Source organism: Zonotrichia leucophrys, chromosome 2 (genome assembly GCF_028769735.1).
Source record: "Zonotrichia leucophrys gambelii isolate GWCS_2022_RI chromosome 2, RI_Zleu_2.0, whole genome shotgun sequence".
NCBI lineage: Eukaryota > Metazoa > Chordata > Aves > Passeriformes > Passerellidae > Zonotrichia > Zonotrichia leucophrys.
The window spans coordinates 100211346-100230187 of NC_088171.1; the positions used below are offsets into that span (position 1 = coordinate 100211346).

Genomic DNA, 18842 nt, shown 5'->3' on the forward strand with positions numbered 1-18842 from the left:
CTTAATCCTCAAAATTACAATTAGACATTTTAGAACAAAGACCTTATGCAGAAACACAAGTTCTTCATCCTCCAAGGTTGTTCCTTGGTGTCACATTTGTATAAATGCTGTTAATGTCACACGGTGTCAGTGCATGGCAAAGGCTGCTATTACAGCCTGGAGCACTTCCCCAGTGCAAGCAAGCGCAGTGAGCCCCAAGAACTGCCCAGCAGCTCCACTTTAATAAAGCCAGAGTCATGCCCTGATGACCAAAGCTTCACTTAACAAACAGTAAAACACATGAGCAAAACTTTCTGAGTTTTGAGTTTAGGGGGAAAAAAAAGCAAACCATTTCCTTTGAAAAGCCAGAAAGTCTAAAGCACAAATAAAAACTAGAAAGTTGGCAACAGAGTGAGTTTTTATAGCAGAAGTGTAGAATTAAAGGAAGAGCATTCAAATTTGCCTTCATCTAAAAGAGCCTCCTCAGAACCATGAAAACTCTATCAAGTGATAATTTGTTGAGTGTGCGTGCTTTAGCACTGCAATTTGTATTTAATTACAGCTCCACAGTTATTCCTTATTTAAGCTATAATGTTCTCCAGGCAGAATGCATCTCACAAGGTTTATTGCATACCAAGGGAAGAAAACCTTGCTTCTTCAATCACCAGAAGGGCAGCAAATTTTCCCATGTACTCACTACTATATTAGAGAAATAGCATTTTTAAATATTACGTTCATATACTTGGACTGAAATTCATACATTACCTGAAATCAATGAAGATTTAATCAAAAGTTTAATTTGCATCTAGAGTCTAAGCCTGCAATATTAATTTAATATCACTGAAAACAATCAATTTCATAGGTGATAAACAAGAGGGCAAAGGACAATGTTATCATAAAAACAGAGCAACTGCCATATTCAATCCTTTGGGATTCTTTAGATCAGCCTCTAGACACTTATGTTTTATTTAATCAAGAACTTCAGACAACAGCCATAACTGTACATTTCAGAAACAAATCAAGGCCCATCAGTCTGCAGATGTATAAAAAACTTTCCCCACTTCCCTGATCTGTGTCTTAGGCATTTGTTAAGCCTTGAAGCACAAGGTTTAGTGTCTCTTCCAATGAAAACTCTCAGCATTTTTGCAGTAATTGGCATTAATGTTAATATTTCCTATTCCAATGACATCTCTTTTTTGTTGGTGAGGAGAACATAATCCACACAGCAGCACATATGAGGCACAGAAGACACACAGTGCCCACCCAAACACACTCAAGTGATGAGCTGCCCAAAAATTAAAACTACTATTAACAATGAGGAAAAGTTCTAAGCTCAGAAAATCTCAAATTATATTTTTCAGTTCTGCAAGACTGCAATTTCTTCCAGATAACCAAAAAAAAAAAAAAAAAAAAAAAAAAAAAGCCAGTGAATATGTGCTGAACTGAATTTGACACAAAACCACCACTCTGAACTTTGGAAGTGAAGCACATCTTCAGTAAAACAGAGAGAAACACAGATAAAACCAAGAAAAATGAGGGAAAGCATAAGGTCTCCTAACAACACAGCAGAAATATTCCCTGTTCCTTCATCACATTTCCCTTACAAGACCACATCAGAACTTCCTGCTCTAAACCAAACCCCATTTCAAAGCAAACTTTTCTATCATTAGGCTGTCATCAGTCAAGCTGTGCTCTGCCACAAAGAGTACTGCGTTTTTAAAAAAACTGAAGCCAAAATACCAGGTCCTGTGAATTTTCCTTAGAAAAGAGATCAGACTCATGAAGTCTTATCAAAGCCACACCACCAAATAAAAATAAAACCCAAAGCAGGTAAAAGAAACAACTCGTTCATGAGACAATAACAAGCTACTGAAAGCACACTAGGTGCAGATCTCTGTGTGGACACAGTTACCAGCTACAGGATTTCCATTTTGTACTGAAGTTTCAAACAGAACTTCCCTGATCTGTGTGCCAAGCTGTGTAGGAAAACCAGAAAGCTTTGGTTATCTCTGATATGCATCTGCCCTAACTAAAAATTTGTGCTGCTAAAATGTCACAGATGCCACAACAAAGTTGTTTTTCATGTGTAGGCACTGAGGGTCCAGTCATGTCAATACCTCTACCCACCTACATCTGGGAGACCTCTCAGCATTCCTAGAGGAGATGCCATTGTGTTGTCACACAGTGCAAGAGTTCTACTGTCATTACATTGCAAGGATTCCATATTGCTAGAGCTTCATACCTCCTTGATGGTTTCTTGTACGCAGCTCCTCCAGGCACTGACTCTTCCTTGTCCTCACAGCAGCCAACTGACTCCAGTTCCCACCAATCCACTCCTTTATAACACTTCTTATGGGCTACAGGTGTGGCCTGTTAACATCAGGCCTGCTCCTAATCTTTAGTAATTGGTTCAGCTGCAACTCTGTTAGGGGATAACATTACATTCTATACCACCTTCATTTACCCATACTGTATCCCCCTACGATTCCCCCTTTTTCTTTTAATTGCAGAGTTGCAGCATTTCTAGAAGTACATATTCAAATAAATTAACATTATGACACATTCATATATTTCATTTAGAACTAAGAGTTATACAAATGTTCAGACAACCTATGATAGTACGAATAAATATGTATTTCTGAGTGTTGGTTCAGTTTTGCAGCTTTTCTCAGTTTACAAAGTACTTACCTTCAAAATCGTTTATACTCATATTTAACAAATACTAATAGCTGCAATCGATATATTTTACCAGTAGTTTAGTATTCAAGTCCTTTTCCCCAAATCCACAGGCTCATATAGTTTAGTATTTGAGTCCTTTTTCCCGAATCACATGAGGTTCACCATTTGTTGTCATTATAGTGCAAGAGTTCTATTGTCATTACATTGCAAGGGCTCCATATTGCTAGAGTTTCATATCTCTTTATTGTTTTCTGTAGGCAGCTCCTCTAGGCACTGACTCTTCCTTGTCCTCACAGCAGCCAACTGACTCCAGTTCCCACCAATCCACTCTTTTATAACACTTCTTATTGGCTACAGGTGTGGCCTGTTAACATCAGGCCTGCTCCTAATCTTTAGTAATTGGTTCAGCTGCAATTCTTTGGGGGATAAGATTACATTCTATACCACCTTCACTTACCCATACTGTATCCCCCTACACCATCGTGCCTAACATTCAGGCCATGTGGATGGCCTTGGACAAGTCTAATCACTGTTCTGACTGTATGGGTGAGGAGCTGTAAAATGAGGTCAAAATTAAAGGTAAACTGAGAAGATTTACAATTCTTTCATATTTAAAGTTATCTTTTTAAACTGAAGTCTTTGTAAGATTTGCCTGTTTAACCTCAAAAATCTCAGTGCTCTAGGACACTGCTGACCCACTGTGGACCACTGGGTATTTATGTAAGGAATCCTTTCTTTTGTCATATTTTGGATATTGGCTTTCCTCACATGTGTGCAAACACATGTTCTTCTGAATTAGCTTAGACAAAAAGACAGACTGGTTTGCATGAGTGAAGGAGTCTAAGTGGTGCTGACTTTTTCACATTTAAAACGCAAATTATTTATTCAACTACGTAATGCCACATCATTTTTAAAAAAACTATAAAACACATTCCACAGCTAACCCTATTGTAAGTACAGAATGGAGCAACTAAAAACAAATGCTACCTTAAAATGTTATTTTCTTAGTACTTAAGGCACGTAAATTAGGGTTTATACGAGGTCATTTGCCTAATAAATATAAAACCACTATTAAATAGCAATAGCTTCTTCTAAAATGGCTGTTGAGGCCTCTGATCCAATGAACATGATACAAATACATGCCCATAATTCAAACTCAGCTATAACGTCCTAAACACTTTTTCCATCAGAATAGTCTCCATAATAACTATAAAGACAACATTTAAGAAGCAATAATAATACATGCAGAAACTGTGCTCATCTATATTTTCTAAGCTTTTATATTAAGACTTGACCTAAAACTTACATCAATTAAGACAGTAGATATTCATATGCTTCCTATAAACAACAAAACCAGTGTCATGCCCAGAATTTCGGAAAGAAAGCAGAAATTATAATTATGTAGGAGAGACAACCTGGCTGCAGTACCCTAACACACACTTTCAATAAAGACTGGAGAGGAGGAGACTGGAACACCCCAAGTTATCACAATATTATAGTTATTGCTTTATAAGCAAATAAACTGCATTTCCAAAGACAGAACAAAAACTAGACAAACTTTGTCAGAAGTTATTAAATGACAATGCAACACAGTAAGTTAGTTAAGCTTCATGACATCATGAATCTTCAGTACTTTGTTCCTGCTGCTTTTCCTCTCCCCGGAACCAAACTGAGAAATGTGTGGATATGAATGAATAGTTCACATTTTTGTAGGTATTACTTGAGGACCAGGTAATACTTAGGAAAATATAATTCAAGAGTAATTCAAGAGAGCCTGTAATTTGCTGGGACGACTGCAGGAAATGTGATTTTCAGCCACACATATTCACACACTCACTGCTTTCTTTATAAACATTAATAGAAGTGTTGATGAATCTAAGACCTTTACACAAGAAGATACAAGCTGACAGCAGCAGCAAAACCACAAGAGGTATGGCTGGTATTAGAAACATGGATGTGAATTTGATTTTTCAAGATGATCCTTTGTTAAGAGCCAATTTCAGTTTTGCAATCCAGCAAGGAACATCATGCCTCATACCAAATTCAGGGGATAAACTCTGCAATTCAGCTGAGCAACATTTGTCTTCTCTAATCATGATGTCTTGCACTTTTAAGATTTACACTAATTAAACTAGAAAAGGTCACACAACTGAAAATGTTCACGATTTGGGAAAGACTTCATAACAAAATCTTTCCTGTCTATCACTAATCTTCTATACACAATAACTGTCACTTTGATAAAGTGTCTCTGTCAGCCTGCTTGTGATTATACACAAGAAGCTTCAGCCTTTATCCACTACAAGAGTTCATGAGCTTTTTCTTGCGAACCTCAGTGAAACAGAGCCACAAAAGAGAGGAAGAGGAAGCAAAACCCAGCACTCCTCAGGATTACTCTGTCATCTGTTCAGGAAACAATTTCTTTGTAGTTTAAGAACTTGAGATTTTACTTAAGGATTTCAGTACTGAAATTCCAGAATAAAAATATGTCTATATTTACACAGACAGGAAAAAGAGGAGACAGAAAATACCACCTTGGTTATAATCCCAATCTTTGAAGATTAGCTGCAGTGTGATCTGCAGTTCTTATGTCTCCCTTTCCTCATGGGTTATCTGATAATACTGTTATTCTTCCAATGTTTGAAACCTTAAGACCCTATATAGAGGGTCCACTCCTTCCTCATCCCATACAGTACCTCAAAAAAAAAAAAAAATGAGACCAGAAAGCATTAATTATGTCTTAGACTGTGCCAACAGCCAGTGAAAATGCTTAAAATGCTTCCACATTTACAGATAATTGGTGAAAAATTGATCTGTCTTTAGTTCAGTTAGGAACTTGAAAAGATGCTGGGGTTAAGCCCTGTGTTCAGAAGTCCTCCCACAATGTGAATAATCTTCCAGGCATAACCCAGAAAGCTGCTCCCTCTCTGAATCTCTTCTTCTCCAACTTTTCTTATTATGTAGAAAACTTTTTTCCCCAATATCCTGCTTTTTCTCAGGTATTTAATGGGTGATTTGAAAGAAATAAAAGGATGAAGAGAAAAAGGTTCCTACCCTTCACATCACAGTGACTGCACAGGACCAGGAGGAAAGCCTGCATTGCAGCACAATTCTATCAAACTTTTGGGCCTTTCAAAGGCTGCAGAAATGCCTTCCTATTGCTGAAGGAGGTGAAAGAAAAATAAAAATCACACAATCTAACCAGCCTGAGAACAGTGGGCTTAAGAGTAAGTGTTCATTCAGCACAGATGCTGACAGAGCAGGTGAAAATAAAATGCTTTCAGAACCTTTCACAATCTATTTCTGGATCAAGTTCCCAGCTTCATATGGTTTCCTGCCACTTTGAACTACACCTTAATGTAGCTACCTCTTCAAACAGTATTCAGCATAGCAGACACAAAGAAAAACTACAGAAAGTACCAAAAAAACCCCCCACAACTACATATGAACCCACGTACATGTGTTGTTGCCATTCAGCCCAGACCCAGGAAGTTTTTCCCAGGGAAAAAAAACTTTAACTTAAACAACTCTTACATGCTGCACAACATAAACAGGAAACCCCAACAATCTAGCACCTTGTGTAAGGAAACCATATCCTCAAGTAGAGAAAGTAACATACATAATCAGAATATACTAAAAATCTCCAATAAACTCACTTGCGAGACAGCCATGCCATTGCTCTCTTTCAACAAAATCCAACAATCAGACTGCAGCTACATTTATTTCCCTCCTCATATGCAGGATTTCAGGATATATTCCTCTTTTGTCCCAGTCCTCATCTTTTTCTTTTTCCATTAGGACACTACAGATTGCAAAGGCTAAGAGGAAGCATGCCTGAGCCAAAAGAATTTTCAGTCTAAAGAAAACTGGTACAAAATGAACTCCAGAACTGCAAGTTAAGAGGAAGTTGGTCAAATTCAGTGTTCAGAAAATAGAGCATAAGCTTTTCTGTGGGAAAGCTTCTCCATAGTAACTAAAACTGCAATCTGAGCATTGACTCCCTGTCAAAAATACGCTCAACATAAAAACAAAGTACAAAAGCCTCTGAAAAGCGAGAGATTTCAATGACCCAAAAAAAGAGGACAAGAGGAGGATTCTCTAAGCATATACAATTTCTCCGCTGCTGATCTTTTTTACTAGTAAGGAATGACAGAAAAAAATATAACAAAAGATTAAACAGGTATTTAACATGTTCCAGGTAACATTATCATGGCAATTAGTAAATTGGTGGTAGTGCTTCTCAAGCAAGAAGGATCGATGCAGCTGACTCTCAGCATTACAATTAGGGATCAGAGAACTGTTCATCCCTTAAAACTGCTAAGCTTTAAAAATTGGTCTGTATTTTTTCAGGTCAAGTCTCTGCTTTGTCTTAATTTTTAAAGTATTTTAATTTCAGACAGAACAACTCAGTTGTTTCACAAAGCAAGAGAAAAATATCTTGTTTAGTCCTTGTAAAAAAGACAGACTTTATAAGAAAAGTTGCAAAGACTGGTGTTTCCAAGAAAGGGTCTGGGATAGTTTTGGATAAAGAAGATACCCTGTGACACTCAGGATAATGTCTAAATACATATCACACATATTTCAAAACATCCAGATTGCTCGTATTTTTTATAATACAGTTGAGGTCCTAAAAGAGTCTGATCTGACCAACCATTCCTACTTTCTCACCCCAGAAGGAAGAACCCCTGAAGAAACACACACCACCACAGAGCCAAAGCAGTCCAAGGAAGCAGTCATTGTCATTGTCACAACTACAGCTGCCTGCTGTAAGCATCAGGACAAGCTACCATCAAAACTTAAATTTTAGCAAATATACACAGTAAGGAATCTGCTTTTCAAGAAGAGAGGAATGTTTCTAACACTGGAGACCAAAATTCTAGTTGAACGATATTACAAAGTTAATGTGTATAAACCGTTTCAGCCACTAAAGCATCACACCCTGATAACGTGTACCTCCATCCAGAGGGATCACATTGTGCTTTGAGGTTTTTCTTAGGATTCACAGCACAAAGGAAACACCACAGGATGCCAGTCACCAGGAATGGGAAGCACAGCCACACCATTAACCTGGCACACCCCACAGAACACTCCCAGTAACAAGGACAGCAGGGAGAGTGAGCTCGCTGCCCCTCCAACTCGCCTTTGCCTCCCTTCTGTAGGGAGGTGATGAGCATGAAAAAACTGTTACTGTCATTTTCCCCACCATAAAAACCACAGTAAAAAGCACAGTAAATGATAGGGACAAATGAACTATGGCCAAGAACACTCCATTAAGTCAGCACTCAAAGTCTCATGGTTTCTTTCTGCTTAATATTTTGTACCTTACAGCAAGTTTCCCTAATAACACATACAGCTCAGATTCCTACATTTCCAAGGGCTTATTAAATTAGCATAGGTAAATATGAACATTTTCATATAGAATTAAAGACAAATATTCAGAATTGCAAGTGAAAATAAAATAACATCTGACCCTGTACTTAAAATACAAGGAATAATAAACTTGATTTATTAATATCACTGAAAAATAAATTAGATGTTCATAAATTAGGTAACTCCTGAACAATCAGGAATTTTCATCCAAAATGTTGGGGGATAATGTGGAAATTCTTTCCATTTATTATTAAATTGAACACAAACCAAAAAAAAACTCCACACCACAGGCCACTGTATTTTTCCCAAGATCATTAAATATAATCTTGAAACAACTATCCAATCTTCAAAGAATTTTTCTACCCTAGCTGAAATCAGTACAGAAACTTTGCTATTTTTTCTTGAAGGAATCCTTGCAACTGATTTCATTTGAGAACTTCCTAATTGAAAACATTAGCAGAGCCAAGAAGAAAATGTGATGCAGCATAAAATCATGCAAAATCAATTGATATAATTGTCAATACATCCGTTTTTTTAACAATAAATTGTTCAAAATTTCAAGAAACTACCAAATAAAATCTTGATGAATTTTCCTTAAAAATCTATGATCTTTTCCCGCTCTGTACAATTTGCAATAAATTACCCTCAGCTTCAAAAGAGTTCATTCCTGTGAGACTGGTTTCAGTTTCAGGATTGCAACTGTGTGGTAACTGCTTCTCTTTCTGTTGTTTTCCATTTCCAAATGTAGGCTTTGATCCCCTCACTCTTGCTGGTAGAGCAGTCGCCTCACACACACAGGCTCTCTTTGAAGCCTTCCAACAGTGCCAAGAAAGAAGCAGGCTATGGCAGCAGGCTCAGTATTCTCTGGTTATGCAACAGATTAGATCATTATCAACAAAACTGGATGCCTCCAGCAGAGAAAAGAAATGGGGAATTTGAGAGCAAGTTTTTATTTACTTTTTGTATTAAGGGTGGCTGCTTGGTCAGTTTGAAAGGAGGAGAAAGTTACCTCCAATTAAGAGCTGGTCATGTCAGATAAGATTACAGTGAAAAGCCCCATAATAAATATTACTGTCACATTTACCAGTCAGTTCTGTTCTTTCCCTGGCACCAAAGTTTTCCCATTCATTGTGTAATGCAAAAGAAATATTTGGCTCAAACTAATGCCAATAATTTAAGAAGTCTGATTTAGCCACATGGATTTCATTCCCCATAGATCAATGACCATGTGCCAACAGGATGCAGGAGAAGAGTCTGGATTCTCACATACCTGCAGAGAGAATCTGTGCATCTTATCTATGATATATACACAGCCTGTGCATGTGGATATCCTACACATTTGTCACATTTCTGTCTTCTCTAGTTGCTCCAACAACTTTTAAATCATCAATTAAAGATATTCCAGTTCAGAATTCCACTTCAGTTAATGGATAAAGCACCTACTGATTGGGCATGCAGCAAATATAGGGATTTTGAGTCTTCATATACAGCAGAAAAGTACATACTTAGTAATTTCTTAAGGGAATTCCTTGTATAGCTGCATCTTCCTGATAATTTTGGTTTCCTACATGAAACAAATCCCCCGAGTCAAGTTCTGACAATTAATGTATAGTGAGGAGGAGAGATTAGAGAATACCGAACAGATTAAACAATTTACTGTTTGTATGTAAGAATTCAGCCACTGAGGCTTACAAATGCATGCAGATGAAACCAAAAGGCTTTGAGAATCCTAACTGAAAGCTTTTACAGCTTCTACAAAAGACATTAAGAGTATTTAGATGATGGTTATAGGGAAAAAGCAAGTATAAACAGTTTAATATAGAAAAAACTATACAGTTGCTCTTAATAAGAGAGAATATTCTTATAGCGTTTCAATGTGTTAATTCTAGATCATTATAAATTTTTAAACTTAGAAAGCACTACAGAAGTTGAGTTTTGCTTTTCAAGTTCCCACAAAACAAGCATTAAAAGTATTGTGTGCCTGGTTACATTACAAGATGAATGTAACACTTAAAATGACATTATCCAATAAAATAAGTACTATTAAGAATGGCAGAAGTTACATGACCAGTGTAATTTGTGTACAAATGCATATTATAATGAGATCATCAGTAGCTTAAAGAAAATCTAGAAATCAGAAGTTCTGTGTTCTGGGCTTTATTTGTAGGAGATACTTTCCAGACATGAGATTACTCCTTTTTTTTTTTTTTTTTTTTCATTTCTAATACAGCTGAAAAATATTGGGCCAGATAAATTATGAGCATAATAATGAGCTCTTAGTCCTCACTTGTTTCTTCCCTTCTTTGATATTATCACTGAAGGAGCAGAAAAACATGTCCCCATCTCTCTTGAGAAATCATACAATACTTTATTGTATGATTTGACTCTTTAGAAACACAGACCTAAATAAAATCAGGTATTTATCTGGACTGCCTTCATCTCTATCTTTATCCCACAGTCAATAATTATTAAAACTTCCAATGAAAAAATAAATGGCATTGCCCCCAAATCATGCCAGAAGGAAAATCACTGATGAGTCAAAGCTAGTCGTAAGTGGGACACAAAGTATGATTCATAAGTCATTGCTTTGGGTTTAATTCTTGAGAGAGAAAAAGCTCCATCAATAACACCAGACAGAAACTCAAACTCCCATTACAAAAACATACCATTAAATTCAGTGCATCTTTTCATTCTGAATATTTCTGTTATGTGTGTTCACCACAAGGGTTTGAAGCCACGACAGTAACCTTCAGCAGCTCCTGCAGGCAGTGAAATTTTGCAGAGGACACTGAGAGTGCTGGGCCACATTCCTGAGCTGTCTCCTACACAGCTGCAGGGCACGAGCTCTGTGTCCACCACTGGGGCAGAGGGAATGGGACCTTTCTGACTGAAACCACAACAGAACACCAATCACGGCCCCACTCGGTCATTGCCAGCATCAAGTTTATCAAAGCAGATAAGATTCACCTAATTTGCCTTCTTTTTTTCAAATGTATTGTTTAGGCAAACTGGACTACAACACTAAAAAAGGAGATTAGTCCAATGAGATGATGGCAGAGGAACCAAGGGGAACAAGGAGCATCACCACTACTTTCAGGCAACAGATCAGATACTAAATACTATGTCAAAATTACCTCTGGGCATCAGCTTTTGTAGCAAATTGGGTTTTCAAGGGCATTCCCTCTCCTCTGCACGGCATATTTATCTTATGTCTTTCTTTCAGCCCACACCCAAAACAGAGGCTTTGTGCAGTAATTCCATTTTAAGCCCAAAGGTCATTTATGACAAGAATATTTTTAATATTTAAAGTATAGTAGAGTATATACAGAATTCCAGATCAATAGAGAAACAAAAAAAAAAAGAGACCAGGGAGCCTTTTTCATTTAGGAGGTAATAATAAAGTAAAAGGATCTATAAAAAGCCTCATTCAAAACCCTGTATGACCTTGCTGTTCACTCACATCCTTCAAGCTGACCACTGAAAGAAATATAAAGTAATATTCATTTTCCCACATGCTCATGGCAGTCCAAACGACAGCTCTGACACTGGAAACAGACTGGCAAAATATTTTATTTATCTTTAACCTCAGCCATGAAAAATGTGAGAAATAAAAAATTTAAAAGCCATGCTGCTATTGGATATTTCACAATTTAATACATTATACCTGTACAGCAGAAAACATGCAACAAGACTAAACTTCTAAAGTGTAACTGGATATAAATGTATGCTGCTTTCCCTGTCCTGTCAGCTAGCAGGCCTTTAAAAGAAGATTATCAAAGGCACTCCAGTCACTGTGATGTGAAGACAGAATAAGTGAGCACGACCTTGAGTTCTCCCTTTGTATTTCATGGCATTTTTTTAAAGTATTTTTAAATCATCCAAACAGTAAGTACTAACATGGCCACTACTGAATTCACGTGCTTTTGAACAGGATGATGAAAATTACTTGAATGAATGTCTTTTGGCTTATGTGCTCATTTACATTCCCCTCAGGAATAATATATTAGCAATGTCACTGCTATGAACAAGGAGGTGACATATCAATAACTATCATCTATTAATAAATACTTTGCTCATTCCATGAGGTTAATCTTCATATGCACCCATGAGGCAGGAAAATTACAGTCAGTATTTCCCCTGGGGATGCTAAAGTCATGTTATAGACTGTCCTAGTCCATGCAGCAATTCAGGTGTCAAAGCCATAAGTAAAATCTGTCAGAGACCTTGCCTCCTAATCCTACATTCTAATCACTGAATTTTGCCCATCTGACAAAAGAAACTATAAGAATCATGCTGCCTTATCATAACTGAAATTTAAAACTGACATTTATTAAAAGCTGTTATAAGCTAAAAGAAAAACTTGCCATTAAAAGGGGAAATTATGAAACCCCCATGATTTATCAACTGGTCTCCCCTTCATCTTCCAAGGATATATGTATGATAACTGCTAGAGTTACTGCTCCCTCGGATTAACATAGACCTTTATTTGGAATAAACATCTTTTATAAGGAATTTGAGAATGTTTTCTCTGTCTAAATTTATTGACTTCTCTTTACGCAGCTCCTAGTTCTCAAATACTCCCTGGAACGTGAACAGAACAACTATGATACGAGATACTGCTACTGTTGCCAAGAAAAGAAGGAGAAACAAAAAAAAAAAAAAAAATATATATATATATATAAATGTTTTGCTGCACAACACAAATTCACTGCTCATTTCCCTAGTTTGTTTCTAATAAAATTAATAAAGTAATGAATAGGTAGGCACTCCTCTACTTCTACAAGAGTGTAGTGATTGCCTTCAGGAAGGGAAAACTCTTGTGGTACTCACAATCTGCAAGAGTATTATAAAAGTTAGATTCTATCCATATGTTACATGTTTATTTCCAGCACATCTGTCTTAGCTCAGTAAATGTTTTTAAACTTACAAGGACACTGACTTGAAGAACTCCCTTTAAAAGTAGCAGGAAGTGTATGAACAAATCCCTTAACAAGCTTTCGGATCTCTACCTATGAGTTAAAAGAAAAATTAGGTTGCCAAGATTTCAAGGAATTCAGAATGTCACTTGTCCAAACCTCCCCCCACATCTACCCTCAATGTGTGCAGCAATGCATTTCAGTTATCACCCAGAATCCAGGAGGTGAGAATGTGAGAAATAGTGAAGTTCTAATGAATTTTTAAAAATCAGTTAGGAGCTCAGCATGGAGATTTGAATGGGTTCAGGGCTTTGTGAAGATTCCTTCCATCTCAATTGTCACCTGCCTGCTCGTGCTGAACGCACTGATGAGGAAATCCTCGGAGCATGCAGCAGCAGCCCACTGCAGGGACCTACGTCATTGGAAATCTTCCAAAGAAAACTTTGGTGCCTGAAGAGTTCTTTCCTTTCCACAAGTTCCTTAAGATAGAAGGAAATTAATGTGGCAGGTTCTGGTAAGCACAGACAATGGCACTTTTTTGGGTGGGTATTACCTCACCCAAGAACACCCACTTCTCATTTTTCAGCTGACTGAAGACCAGCTTCTTCTAGTACAGCCATGTCCTCCTACAGGGAACACTCATTTCCACTGCTACTCTAACAATTAGAAGACAACACTAATCACTGCAAGTACTACAGGCCCCTATACCCCATCACACGCACACAAAACACTGCTCATTTCTACCAGGAATTTCCAGCTTAAAGGGGAGTAGACAGATCAATATTCACAAAGTCTAGAATACAACTCTCAAAGCATATTCTTCCATAAGAGCTGGGCCAATACAAATGTTATTAAAAGCGAAGGAAAGGGGGTGGATTACCCATGGAATTATATAAATTATGAATACCATAAAAGCAAATGTCAGTCTTGAAACAAAACACTAATTTAACTGTCCTCCACGTAAGGCAAAAAAGCAACAAGTAACACATTCCTTGATGAAAACCACTCCTTCTAAGCCTGAAAGCAGGACTAAACTGAAAAAGAGGACTAAGCACTTCACCTTGTTTTGTGGGGAGTTTCACTGAGCATAACAAGAATATTCCTGTGTGCTTTATGCAAGGGTGTTTACAGGACAAGACTGAATTGCTGAGCCATTATTTTACTTGTGGCTCAGGAATCATTCCAAAGCAAACATGAGAGGGAATACAGCAACATGTATTTTCAAAATTAATCAAATGCATATTAAATTTTAAGCTATGAAATTTTCAATTTCATCAAGGTTGCTAAAGTTCAGCTCTAGTTGATCATCAAGAATATTTATTGCCTCGCTAGTAGTCAGTACTGACAAACAAGCAACCCCAAAGCCACTAACACTCAGCTCAGGAGATAAATACTTCTTCCAAAAGTAAATACTTCCAGAAGGAAAACAAAATCCTCTATATTGCTGATAGTACAAATAAGCAAACAATACAGGAAGTCCATGCTTTTTTGTTCTAAATACAACATTTTTTCCATAAAGGAATGTGTTTTGCTCATATGTCAGAAAGGAGAATGAAAGTAAAGGTCCCTTAACTTTATTTCCACACAGTGGTAGCTAATCCAGTGTATACAACAAAATGAGATCCAACAAATCTTATCTACCAAAGTGAATGTTCTGGAACCTCACACTCATTCCTCTGTCTCAGGAGTCAAAATATTTTTATCTTCTAAACAAAAAATTATTCTATGCTTATGAGCATGCACAACATTTAAGACTGTCTCCTCATCTTTTAAATTCTTGCTTAAAAACTACCTCTTAAAATTTTCCATAGTATTTCTTGCTGCGTAGATAAACAGTTTCTCTTGTGCCAATGTCAATAGGGCAGTATTTGATACAACTTCACCCAAAAGCAAGCCAATCTCAAAAAATATGGGTAATATTTAGAAGATGCACGTGTTCATGATGCTTTATCTTCTCTTCATTTATGAGAAATTCTGAAATTTGAGCCATCCACTATAAGAAAAGAAACAACCTCTAACAACAAGAATTTCACCAACTCAAAATCCTCCTCAAGGGTCTCCAGAGAACCAGGACAACCCAGTGTTTCATGGCACACACTCCAAACCACTGAAGCAAGCACAAGCCAGATCAGAAGAGTTAAATAAAGCAGCTAAAATTCAGCAGCATTGTGAGCCATTCCAGACTCCGGTTACTGTAACCTACACTGGGTGTCCTCTGCATAAGCACCAGTGTGACTTTGTGGACTGCTGAGACTCAGTCTGTTGCAACTGGCATAAGTTGCCACAGGCGAGTAATCACAAGAAACTGACCTTGGCAAAAGCACATTTTACACTTCACTGCTGTTCAACTGTGTTATACTAAAGAGAGAGCAAGTGAGCACAAGCAGAAGGGGGAGGGAGAGAGAACAAAGGGGATAGACAGCATAAAAGTGAATGTAGCCATTTTCAGCTTTACCTGCTTTTAAGATTTTAAGAGAAGTACATCACACCTCCAATGCACATCACAACCTACACATAGCTACATCAATTCTGCATGGTATCATTTTTAAACCATCAGGGTCTGAGGAGATTTTTGGAGGAGGAGGAAAAAGAAAGGAGACTAAGTACTAAATTAGAAATTAAGATCTAAAAAAAATTCTCACAGCAAGGAGGAGGGAAGTATAGAACTCAATTACAACTTCACATTTTCTTACCACTGGATTAATGCATAAATGAGGATTTTTAAATTGCTCCTTCCTCCTGTTTGGCTACATCTGTTGAGAGTACATTTTTGAATCAGCTGCAGCTAATAAAGCCTAAATGCATTCCATGAGGTGTGCTGCAAGATGTCCTAGTCCTAATTTTTAATGTTTCAGCTCGACCTTACCTTCAGCTCTCAACAGCCTGGCAGCAATTTGCAGGAACCAGTATGGTAAAATCCCCACTGCTGCACATCCAGTTGTGTCTGGCTTTTCTCAACCATCTTTGGTCTCCGAGAGTCTGAATCAGTTATTTCCTGCTAAATAATTTTCTTAGTTTCTGCATTACTTTTCTTTGGTATTGATTACTGCATCTCCAAAGAAACGGGACCTGGCAGAGCAAAATGGCACAGGATCCCATCATTAGCGCTAACCCACATCCTGCCCAAATGTTACAGCAAGTTTAACACAAGGATCTAACCTTGAGGGTATGCTGGGTTTCCAGGACATTCGCTGGATGAAGCAAAACACGCAGAAGGTTTGTACGAGTTCCAAAAGACCGAATCACTCTCCACTTGGGAAGGATACAAGGTATGCAAGTCTAGACAAAATAAAATGAGACCATATGCATCTGTATCTGCTTCCTCTTAGGTCAGTGGCCTAACAACTCTATGCAGCTTCTCTTCCAGATCTTGAAATCTGCTTTTCTCCTGTGCAGCCAGTTTCTCTCTTCCTCATCTGGTTCCATAAATAACTCAAAAACCCTGCTACAAAAGCCAGCCTTGTTCCTCTCAAATATGCCAACCCTTCACATTTCTGTCTTCACAAAGTCTCCATTCCTCTATTAAAACTCCCAATCCTCTGCCTCAGTCCTCTAAATGTCATTACTACCAGTAAGCAGAAGTGACTTTTTCGGACACAGCCACGTTGTTACCTTAAACCATTCCCATGTGAGATGGTATAATGACCTCCCCTGTCACTGGCCAGGGAGATACAAGACTCAGCCCTGACAGCAGATGGCTGCTTCACACACACGAATTCGCTCAGCGACTCAACAATGATACCATCACACTTAGCCTATGAATTATGAAAACAGCAATTCTATGAAGCATGACCTAAAATTCCAAGGGACTGAAGTATTTCCAAGTCTGAACTTCAGATCTGGGTCAAAAAGGTGTCAGCTGTGGATCTGCAGAATTTTAATCATCTCATCAGACTGTAGCTGCGTCTCTCACAAATACACAATGTTTGTAAGGCCCACGGGCATGCTTCCTGACACTGAGGCAGGACTCTGTCACACAGGGCTGGACAGGCCACAAAAATACTCACTGCTCCTGTGAAATGAAGTGTGAGAAACTCTTGCAGGGTCTAGACAGAAAGTAAACTGATGTCTGTCACATTTTTCTGACTGCACTTGGGCACAAAACAGACTTATTAAAATTTTTATTTACTAAGTCCTATAGTAATTAGTTATAATAGACAGAAAAAGGTAAAGTAATAAAAAGAAAAAGATAAAAAGATAAAGTAAAAAGGGCACAATAGTTCTGCAACAATTTCTGTGATTCCTCAGGCTTGGCTGCCTATGGTCAGCATTTCTCACAATGACACACAGCAAAAGACAGAAAAAGGTGATGAAAAAAATCCTCATATCCACAGAAAGAACAAATCTTTGCTTATACTAGGCCAAAAGTTAGCAGCTATTTGTATTACACAAGAGCACCCTCAGCTGAACATAAGGATTTGTAATCTCTTACTTCTTCCATGCATAACCTAAACAACAGGTTATTGAATTAGTCTCTCTCTTTGCAGCTCCCTTTGGGTGTCCCCAACCACACGATATTTTAAATATATGTGTCAATCAGTACTGCTTGAGTAATTTGACTTTATAGTTCACTAGCTAGGATCTCATTTTCAAGTAATTTTACTCATTAGGCAGAACAGAAACATTAACTGGGTCTTCCCCATCCATACAAGTACCAATAGGCTGGCTACTGCAGCCATCTCCCTTCTCTTTCCTCTTCCACCTTTTTTCATGTTAGAGAATTGCTTGAAACTAGTACATTTCCACAAAATATACAAGGGCTGACAAATCAAAATCTTTTAACATCTAAAAATCACTAGGAAGGTTTTGCTATAGAAATATATATATGGATATGTATCTACACAAAGTATCCAAAAGATGATGATTCTGTGGTTGAAATGTTACTAGAATGGGATTAATTTGACCTAACTATTCCTCAGCTGCAAAAAGATTGTTTGTTTGAATTACATTTACCTTTCTCAAAGTGTTGAAGAAAGAAGTCTTGTCTAGTTTAAACTCCTCCAATACAACATAATGATATCCTTGAAGTCCAGAGAGTCAGGAGAGTCTTGCTTCTAGTTGTGAATATGGAGTGTGATCTAAAAAAAAAAGAAAGTAGGGGGAAAAAAAGTTTGGCAGACAGTCCTTTATCTTTTCAACTGGTCAGTATTTTCAAAATCCTTACAGAAAATGGCCCTGACTCCAGAAATTCAATGAATCAAACAAACAAACAATCACTACTTGGTTTCCAGAAAGAATTCAAAGCAGATTTATTTTTCCATATGAAATATTCTGTTTCTCTCTCTTCGCTGTCTTAAACTTGAAGATATTAGAGTGAAAGGCATGACTTCCTCTCCTTATTTAAAAAAAAAAAAAAAAAAACAAAACAAAAACAACCTTGCAGTGCTAGCATAGGCTGCCATAAATTTAAAATTACCATCAGGGAATTTATAACTTCTTGTTAGAACCTACGGAAGAGAAAGGCTACAGTTTCTCTGATGTGAAGTCTAACACATTTCATAAAGTCAGTAGCAACTTAGAACTAAAATTATGAAAAACATAAAATACCCTTATCTCCTACTAGACACTTCAATTAATCAACAACTATTGGGGAATAAATTAAGTACTTAGCAGCTCTGTTGAATAAGCATGTTTTAGTCTGGAAACAGCTGTGAGAAGTTCACCAAATTTTATTCTCTGTGTTGTCCTGCTGCCTCTGGAGTTTCCACTTTTCTAAGGAATGTCATTTTTTCTGGAGAGCACATTGAGCCCATAATTTCGCAGATACTCATTGGGTATAGTATCAGCTCAGTCTTTCTAGTTCTTTCAGCGACAGCAAGCAAACTCACAAAAGCTTTGCCTCAGATTTCACAGGCATGTGTGTGCCTCTCTCTCAGTACCCCGGCCGACGTGCCAATATGT

General features: G+C 37.5%; 1 protein-coding gene across 6 annotated transcripts in view; it reads right to left on the minus strand.

Annotated features, from left to right (window-relative positions):
* LDLRAD4 (low density lipoprotein receptor class A domain containing 4) overlaps positions 1-18842 on the minus strand; it is a 298763-nt gene that overhangs the window by 224454 nt on the left and 55467 nt on the right. For 3 of the 6 annotated variants that reach the window (XM_064705794.1, XM_064705799.1, XM_064705793.1), the window contains exon 2: positions 17895-18019. The gene's annotated coding sequence lies outside the window, so the exon portion shown is untranslated. Of the gene's footprint in view, positions 1-2221; positions 2240-15807; positions 16011-16100; positions 16221-17894; positions 18020-18842 lie in introns of those variants that run through there. The other 3 variants (XM_064705795.1, XM_064705797.1, XM_064705798.1) reach the window with 3 other exon arrangements.